Source organism: Aptenodytes forsteri, unplaced genomic scaffold (genome assembly GCF_000699145.1).
Source record: "Aptenodytes forsteri isolate BGI_AS27 unplaced genomic scaffold, ASM69914v1 Scaffold479, whole genome shotgun sequence".
NCBI classification, from domain to species: domain Eukaryota; kingdom Metazoa; phylum Chordata; class Aves; order Sphenisciformes; family Spheniscidae; genus Aptenodytes; species Aptenodytes forsteri.
Genome location: NW_008794627.1, coordinates 1,698,781 through 1,706,996, shown reverse-complemented (window position 1 = coordinate 1,706,996; position 8,216 = coordinate 1,698,781). Strand labels below are relative to the sequence as shown.

Here is an 8,216-nt window from a genome sequence, read left to right as displayed (position 1 = left end):
CCCCCCCGCCAGCCAGGCCAGCCTGACCAACCTCAACGGCGGCTCGGCCACCAGGGACGTGGGGGACGGGAGCAGCACCTCCAGCACAGGCAGCGCGGGCAGCCCCGGCCACCACCACCACCACCTCCACCACCACTTCCACCCCCACCTCCACCACCACCTCCACCGCCTCCACTGCCTCCAGAAGCAGCAGGCGGCTGCGAGCGGCCAGGGAAGGACGGGGAGCAGCCCTCCCTCCGGAGCCGGGGCTTGCTGGGTGGAGGGAAGAGGGAAGGACGGGGAGCAGCCCTCCCTCCGGAGCCGGGGCGTGAGTCCCGTTGAGCTTGGCGGTGGCTGGGGACAGCAAGCCGTGGGGTTGTCCGTGGCAGCAAGCCGGCATGGGGCTCTGCCGGCGGCGTCTGCCCAAATGGCTTTAGCAGGTGGCTGTTGGCGTGGAGTAAGTTTTGTATTTGTTGGTGAGCTCTCGGCTTTGCTGCGTCGCGGAAGAGGGCAAAGAGCTGAGGGGGAGGCTTGCCGCTCGTCCTGCAGTGCTACGGGCTGTGGGCAGAGGTGCCTGCTGCTCTGCTGGACTCTAGCATGCTTTATGAAAGGTCATTTTAATCAGAATCATCTTTTTACGGTCAAAGCTGGACTCTGAAAAGTAACCGTAGCTACTCTTTCATTGCCTGCTAGTGAAGTATCATCCTCTTGGATGAGACAACTACCTAAATATAGATGTCTTGTATCTGCGAGACATGACTACGCACACATACACGCTCTCTGTTTCTTTCTCTCTTGCAGGATTTAGACCTGTTTATTTTTATTCATGTACATAAAAAGTGTGAGTGTCTCTGCACACACATGTAAAAGTACAGAGTTTGGGTATGCACATGCATATCTGTGATCATTTTTCTCCTGGAGTGGGAAATATTCTTACTACAGCATGCTGAATACTCCCCGCAGAAGGCAAGGCGTCAGCCGGGTACCGCTGCATCTACTTGCAGCCTAGAAGCTGTACCTTATGTAAGGCAAACACTGAAACGTGCACGCTGCAATAATTCTGTTAAATAAAAATGGTAATCTGACTTTCCCCAGACCTGTATTACTCTGCAGGCAGTGTGGGTGTGTATGTGCGTGTGTGATAGGAAATTAATGCTACTACTCAAAATAATGGTGTGGTTTTAATAGTACCCCTTTAGCTTTCCTCCGAGGCTGACAAGAATTAATGGAGAAAATAATGTGCCATTTTTAAAGGTGGTGTTCAGGGCAGTAATCGTGTTCTAGCTCAGGAAACTTCCGGATATTTAGAGGCGCAAGCTGTATTTTTGCAGCATTTGCTCCGAGAGGATTACAGCTATACCACCGGGAGACTGAAATGATTTTTCTTAATGTTTTACTTTACTTTTCTGATGTTTGAGAGGGAGTCCAGGAAGCAAGGTCAAAGTTAGAGAATTGGATGTGACATCAGAACTCTTATTTTTCCTGTTATTAAGACCTGTGGGGCTGCTGGAATAGCACTTTCCTCTCTTGCGGTCCAGCTACTTGCCGTGTATGTCCTGACTTTGCCACCTGAACCATGTGTGTTTCTCCATGATCCACCACGGCAGGTAACCGTTCAGCAGTGCTGTGCTGCCAGAAATGCTCGCTGAGCCCGTGCGAGGAGGAAATCTTACCAGAACTGCTGAGATTATCCCAGAAAGACCCTTTGCAGATTGACTCCGCATCCTCAGGTAACTAACAAGTTTGCAGACTTCAGGTGGTCGGGCTTGCCTCAGAGCGAGGGAAATCACTCGGGTTAGTGTTGAAAGGGGGTGAAGCTGGAAATACGATTTTATTCTACTGATAAAAGCAGTGGGGACTACAAGGAGAGAGACAGGAATAGTCACTCGGTCATTACGTTTCGTGTCTTTATGCACTCGTGAGAGCTATTCAGGCGGTTGTGCCTTGCACAACCGTCTGCCCAGGGAGAATCTGCAATTAGGGAGATCTGCAAAGCAATTAGCAAACGAAAAGAAAGGCAGTTTTAAAGTGCAAAGCCAGCGGCTCCAGCCAGCAGACAACAGCATGGCTGTGGGTCCCCACCTTTCCATGGGTCAATTAAAGGGGGGGTCTCTCTGCCTGAGTGAGGAATAAGACCCGATACTCTGGAAGGACTGCAATCGATTGGCAGTCTGTGTGAAATCCTGGGGCTGGCATGTGGTTTCGATCCACATGTTCATCTGCTGTGGTCTGGTAGCTTTGCATTATCAACTGGGAATCCCACAGTGGGACCAGCCGCTTTTCCTGCCCCTGGAAGAGGGGAAATGCAGCAGCATAGCATGTGAAATCAGAGGAGGGTTTCAGCTGAGCACTCCCTGATTGCGAGTGCTGCTAAGGTTAGAGACGGGGGAATTTATCACTGCAGTTTGACAGTGGTCGCAAGGACATGATGATATTTCCTGCCATGTCGAAGTCACGTCTCCTGCTGATAATAAATGCCGATTTCTGTGTGCTCAGAAGCATCAGGTTTTCTATTTGTACATGCAAGAGATGCTCAGAAATGGTTTCCATCTCAGCCAGCTTTAGCTTGCATATTGATTATCCTCCCTTACACTGCGAGAGGAAACCCTGCAGGGCACCGGCACATTTGACTCACCCCTTTCCGCGCGCAGCATCGGCAGGTCTGGCTTGGCCAGCGAGTCTCTGTGCTTACCCCCTGCAGATGTCTGCATCAACAAGCCAATAGTACCTGCTCGTACAACCCCTTTCACTGCAGCACCGAGCAGGCAGGGATGAATTTTCTTCCCAAGGAAAGGTAGGAGAGGTGGAGGCACGGGCAGGTGTGGGAATGCTCCCAAGGTCTCATGTACGAGCTCTGGGGCAGAGCTGCTGTGCAGACCTGGGGCTTGCAGATCCCTCTCCGTTGCTTGAGATGGAAAAGCACAAGCTTTGCTTTTTTTTTTTTCCCCCTGGCTGTTCAATCATTTGTTAAACTCCGTCTTGCCTCCTGTCTGGGCTAGCTTGCAGCGCTGTGGAAATCACCCGGCACTAATTCGTGCTGAAGAGGGGCTCCTGTCGCTGGGGTGATGCGGGAGCGCAGGGGCCAGATGAAGAGAATTTCTTGCCATTTGCAGTTCAGCTGTGAAGTTGCCATGCTATAAATCTATTTCCAATCCAATTTAGATAAGATAACCCTCTGTCCAAACATGCCTAATAACTCCGTGGGTACCATGCCATAGAGCACTGTAATTATTCCTGGAGAAATAAATAGGAACAGGCACATTTTGCTCTTTTGAAAGTACAATTAAAGCCCTCACGAAGCTGCGTTTGAGAGACCCAGGCTTGAGACAGAGGCGTCTATTCCCTTACTGCCGCGTGTGGGATTTATGCTTCAAACTTCCATTAGCGTTAATGGCAGCTACTGCCGCTGTGTTCCGATGTGCTGTGCATTCAGAGCAGGCACGCACCGGCAGGGTGTAAACACTGGCCAGCGTGAGCAGGCAGCCCCTGCCCTGTGGCTCCCGAGCCCTGGCAGCACTGCCCGCTGCTGCAAATTTTACTGAGTCCTTGGTGACTAGCAGAGGGCTTGCAGCTGAACGCTGGCAGGATGCTGAATGCGCTTTTCCAAGGTTCATCCAGGCTGGAAGGACAAACCTCACACTCAGGACTCAGCGCTACGCCGGTTAGTCCCCGTGGGGAAATTTGGCCCTGTGCCTTGACTTGTGGCGTAGCACTGAAAAAAAATGTAATGTGATTAAGATGTATCTGTCTCTGAGCTTGACTGAGGCAGAGGCAGTGACTCATACCACCTTGCTGTAACTGTCAAAACACTTGGCTCGCAAGAATAGCCTTCTACACAAAAAGCACTGATTCAATATGTTTATATTTAAACAAAACACTAAGGGTCTGATTCACTGCTGCATTACTACAGCTTTGTATGCCTGTAACCCTGGCCAAGCAGCCCTTAGGCACGCACAGAGCCAGTCTGCTCTGACTTTCAAGCTAAGTATTAGAGAAAGGCTTGGTCCTTGCAAGCCTCCTGCAGGGAGAGGTGCCCCTCGTAGGCTTTAGCATCGGTGCTGGTGTCGAGGGCACAGTGCAAGGGCACAGTTCATGCCCTTGTTCCCCTGCACCTAAAGACAGATGTGTGGACATCACCAGCAGCCACAAAAGGTGACGGTGACAACGCGACGGGTGGTGGTGGGATGGCAGCTACACTGAACACAAGAGCAGACCTTAGGCTTCTGTGGAGCAGCCCTGTGATGGGACGCGCTTGCGTTCGGTTCACTTTCTCATCCTGTTGCTGCAGGCGTGCAGGCAGCACCCCTTCCCTCCCAGAGAGGGGACGTAGAAGTTGAGCCACCCGTGACAACCCGTGGGAGCTGCTGGGCTGGGGAAGTGGGTGCCCCAAGCCCTACAGATTTGGAATTGTTGGAATTTGCTAACAGCTAGCGTGATGTCGAGCAGCTTGTGGCTACTTTGCTCTTAGAGTGTAGCCTTTCACTTACAAGTGGGAACATATTTAAAACCGACCTTACAGCCCAGAGGTGCTCTTGGTGTTCATTTGCTGGTTGTTTCCCTTCCTTGCTACTAAACCAAGTTGTGGGGGGTTGTTATAACTTTGCCACTTTGTCTGATGTAAGGTCTTTAGGAATTTAAATACAGCCAACCACTTTGCACCCAAGGGGTATGTCCCAGGCTGGTGCTGAACGTAACCCTGGCAAGGGGGTGCCAGTTGGATACTCGATGAACCCACTGCCAGGATGGTCACATGTGTCCCTCTGCGAAATACAATTCCTTCTGTCTGCTTCTGCCAGCCAGCATCAGCCCCCAGCCCGTGGCCTGTGCTAAAACACAGCCCTCCCTCCCGCCCAGGGCCAGGGTGCCAGCGCTCCAGCGGCTTCTTGCCTTGTCCCGGCTCCCTGCTGTTTGCTGGTGTCGTGTCTCCAGGGCCACCCGTGCTCAGGGGACGCTGAATGTCGCACTGTCACCCTCCATCTCTGGGGCAGGGAGAGGAATTCCTGTGGCCAGGAGCAGCAAAGGAGAGGTTTGCACGGAGCCGGCAGAGCTGAAGGACCGAGCTGTGATGCTCTGCACACTGTGGTTGTTTGTCTTGCCCCTGCACTTGGGCTGATTTTCTGCTTGCGCTGCACACAGGCAGTGCTAGGGCTGTGCTTCCAGCCTTTTCAGTGAAAACCACTAGGGAGCAAGTTTTAGCATTTAGAGGCTTGGTTTGAAGGGGAAGGGTGGGCCCATGGCTGGCTCATCAACCTGTACGCTGGGTTTGGCTCCTTTCCCAGCCCTGACAGCCTGGGTGGCCGCAGGAATGTCGCTTCATCTTTCTGTACCTTTGTCTTCCTCAGAGTAGTGTGAGGAAAACTGTAACGTTCTCCCATCCCACGGTGCTGGGAGGATAAATGCATTTGTGATTGCGCTCAGATAACAGAGCAGTGGGGTTTTTGCCTAGGAGAAGCTAATATCAGAGTAATTAAATGTCCAGGATGTCCAGGCTCTGGTGTAATTCAAATACTAGAATAAAACCTGCAAGCGGTGAAGGTTGCTGCGTATGAATTTAAACCAGTGTTTGCAGCTACTCAATGCTAACAGAGCTGTGAAGACCGCAGCCGTACCCTTGCCCTTGAGAGCCGAGGTCGGTGCAGGGCACGTCTCTGCTCTGCGCGGTGGTCCAGGTTGATTAAAACGTAACATTGTCCCACTGCAAGAACGATGGTCCCTCTCCCCGGGGAAATGCTGCTGTTTTGTGCAATCCGTATCGGGCTGGGTCCCAGAGCAGGGCTGGGGGTCTTGGCTCCCAATGACGTGTTAATCCACTGGTCAAGAGTTTTCTGCCCAGATTTGTAACATCCTTTATGGGAAACCTCCATCCTCACAGACTTGAAATTCAGGGAGAAAACACAAGAAGATTCTTACGAGGGGATTTCCTCTTCAACCCCTTCTTGTGTGTTTTTGATGTAGAGCAAGGAAGGGAGAGCACATTACTCCTTCCTGCCAGTGAAGGAGAGATGCCACCAGTCCCTGAAATAGTTGTGTGGGTACCTTTTCACTCCCACCTGCAGCTAAGACTCAAGGAGCCCCCCATGTCACATGGCAGGATCCTAACAGTGACATGAGGTCTGTGTTTTGGCTGTGCAATACCTTTTGGCTTTCTTACCGTGGCAGAGAAGCAGTCCAGAACCAAGTCCTTTATTTCCTCAGAAAACCTAAGTTTCAAATGCCCCCATAAGGAGATCTCAGTCTGGGGAAGAAAACATATCCCATAGGACCTGACTTTGAGTTATTCTAAAAAGTGGCTCCGGATACTTTCTTTCCCTGGACTGCCTTTAAACGTCAGCATAAGAAGTTTTTAAAAAATAGTGCGTTTAAAAGCAAACAACAGAAATTTCTTACAAAAGAGAGGTTTTGGGAGATGATGATGCCACCCACAAATGCACATGCCTCCTCGTATTATCTAGTGAAGAGAAAAGCCAAACCCAATCCTGGCTTTCACAGGGACCCAGTATTCAGCAGACTGAATACCACCGAAGTTACGGATCTCATTAGATGCTGAATTATCGCCGTGTCACCTTTCCATAGAGATGATTGAGCTCTGAGCAGCCAGCCAGGCCTGGTTGCAGGTGTGCCGAGAGCCCTGGTCCTCTGCAGGGCTCTGCCCTGGGGGAGCAGACCTCCACTGGCCTCTTCTCACAGGACAAAAGCCCAATAGTCCCTTCTCTTAGCCCAAAGGCTGAGCCTCCGTCCTCTGTGCCCTGAAAAACTGAAGCAACCCAGAGACCAAACCAGCTCCATCACGCTCCCACCGAGCTGGGTCTCTCCTGCTTCTCTGGGACGACACTACCATCTAGTGAATACGCTCTGCATTGGTTTTCCAGGGAAGTCACGGAGCTCTGTGTGTGGTGTGTGGAAATTAAACCCCATCCCTTGTCCTGCACACACCCCAGCCTGGCACAGGGACCCCTGTTCTGCAGACGGGTGGTGTTGTCCCGGTCCCTCCTGCATTGCATGGAGACCTTCCCGGCTCGGGCACCTCTCTTGCCGTGCTCTGCGAGGCTGTGGGTGGCCAGGGGTACCCCGCTCGGTTGTAGGACCTGGAGACCCTGCCCAGCAGTGGCAGCACGTGCCTAGTGCTGTGGTTGTCATTCCAGAGCAGGGCTTTCCGTGCTGGCAAGCCTCAGGGTGGCAGCTCAGAAATGCCTTCACATTTGCCAGCCTCTCAATTATTTTTCCAGTGGGTTGAGGGCTGCAGGTCGAGGCTGAGTGTCGTCCTGGCTGCATCCCACCTCTGGACCTTCCCCTACACACCCCGGACCGTGACGTTACAGCCACCATGGCAGCAAGCGTTACCGAGCTTCTTTTTCTTCTTGTTTTGTGCAGAGCTGATCTGATCGGGGCCTACCAAAGACATTAACGACGTCGAAAGTAGCCTACTTTAAGAGAAAATATGCAGAAGAAGAACATTTACATCAAGATTACCATGAGTATTGTCCAAAAGTGAGTAGCTCTCTCATTCCAGACCCCATCCTCCCCTGGTTTCATTCCTCGATCCTAAAGACCAATTTGCTTGCTCTTTACTCCCCAGCACCTGATACTACCCGAGGACCGGACTTGTATTTTAAAACTTTCTCTCCAGAAACTCCGATTCCTGGATGACCCTGAAGCCTATCTCCGTAGGTCTGTATTAATTAACAATCTGTTGAGGAAGATTCACCTAGAGACAGAGAGGGAGAGCTATGAATACTTTAAGGAGGCTCCATGTTATAGGACTGCTTACTCTGATGCACGAAAACGGCTGAAGTTTATGGTACAGGAGTGCTGTTCCCAGTCGCTCTATTATGAAGAGCTGCATTCGTATCGCATCGTGCCTTACTCTGCAGAGAACGCCGTTTACGGAATGGGCTACACGAGCAGCCACTTGGAGCAAAATTCTCAATTGCTTATTTATAAAATGAATTAAAGTAGCTGTTAGACCCACTGATGTCTGTTTCTGAATGCGTGAACTGCTTATTGAGATGTTAAGATGAGGCACTAATTGCAGATATACTTGTGATCAAAGGCGGATGCGTTCAGAGCTGAGTGGAAGGTACTTTGAATAATGCTCTGCAGTCCCCGCTGTTAACCCCCTGGTTATGAAGTACCTTGACATACACACAGAGCTGGTGCGATACGGAGGTCCTTATCCGCAGAGACTGCGCGCAATGTGTTTTGTAGAAGCAAAGCTGCATTTAAGTTATCTGTGTGTA

The 8,216-nt window shown here is 51.3% G+C and overlaps 1 long non-coding RNA gene across 1 annotated transcript; it reads left to right on the top strand.

Annotated features, from left to right (window-relative positions):
- The first annotated feature begins 1,585 nt into the window (after window positions 1–1,585).
- Window positions 1,586–7,947, top strand: LOC103894068. The gene is made up of 3 exons (XR_657290.1): window positions 1,586–1,709; window positions 7,351–7,467; window positions 7,556–7,947. It is a non-coding gene; the product is annotated as an uncharacterized LOC103894068 (long non-coding RNA).
- Window positions 7,948–8,216: the final 269 nt, after the last annotated feature.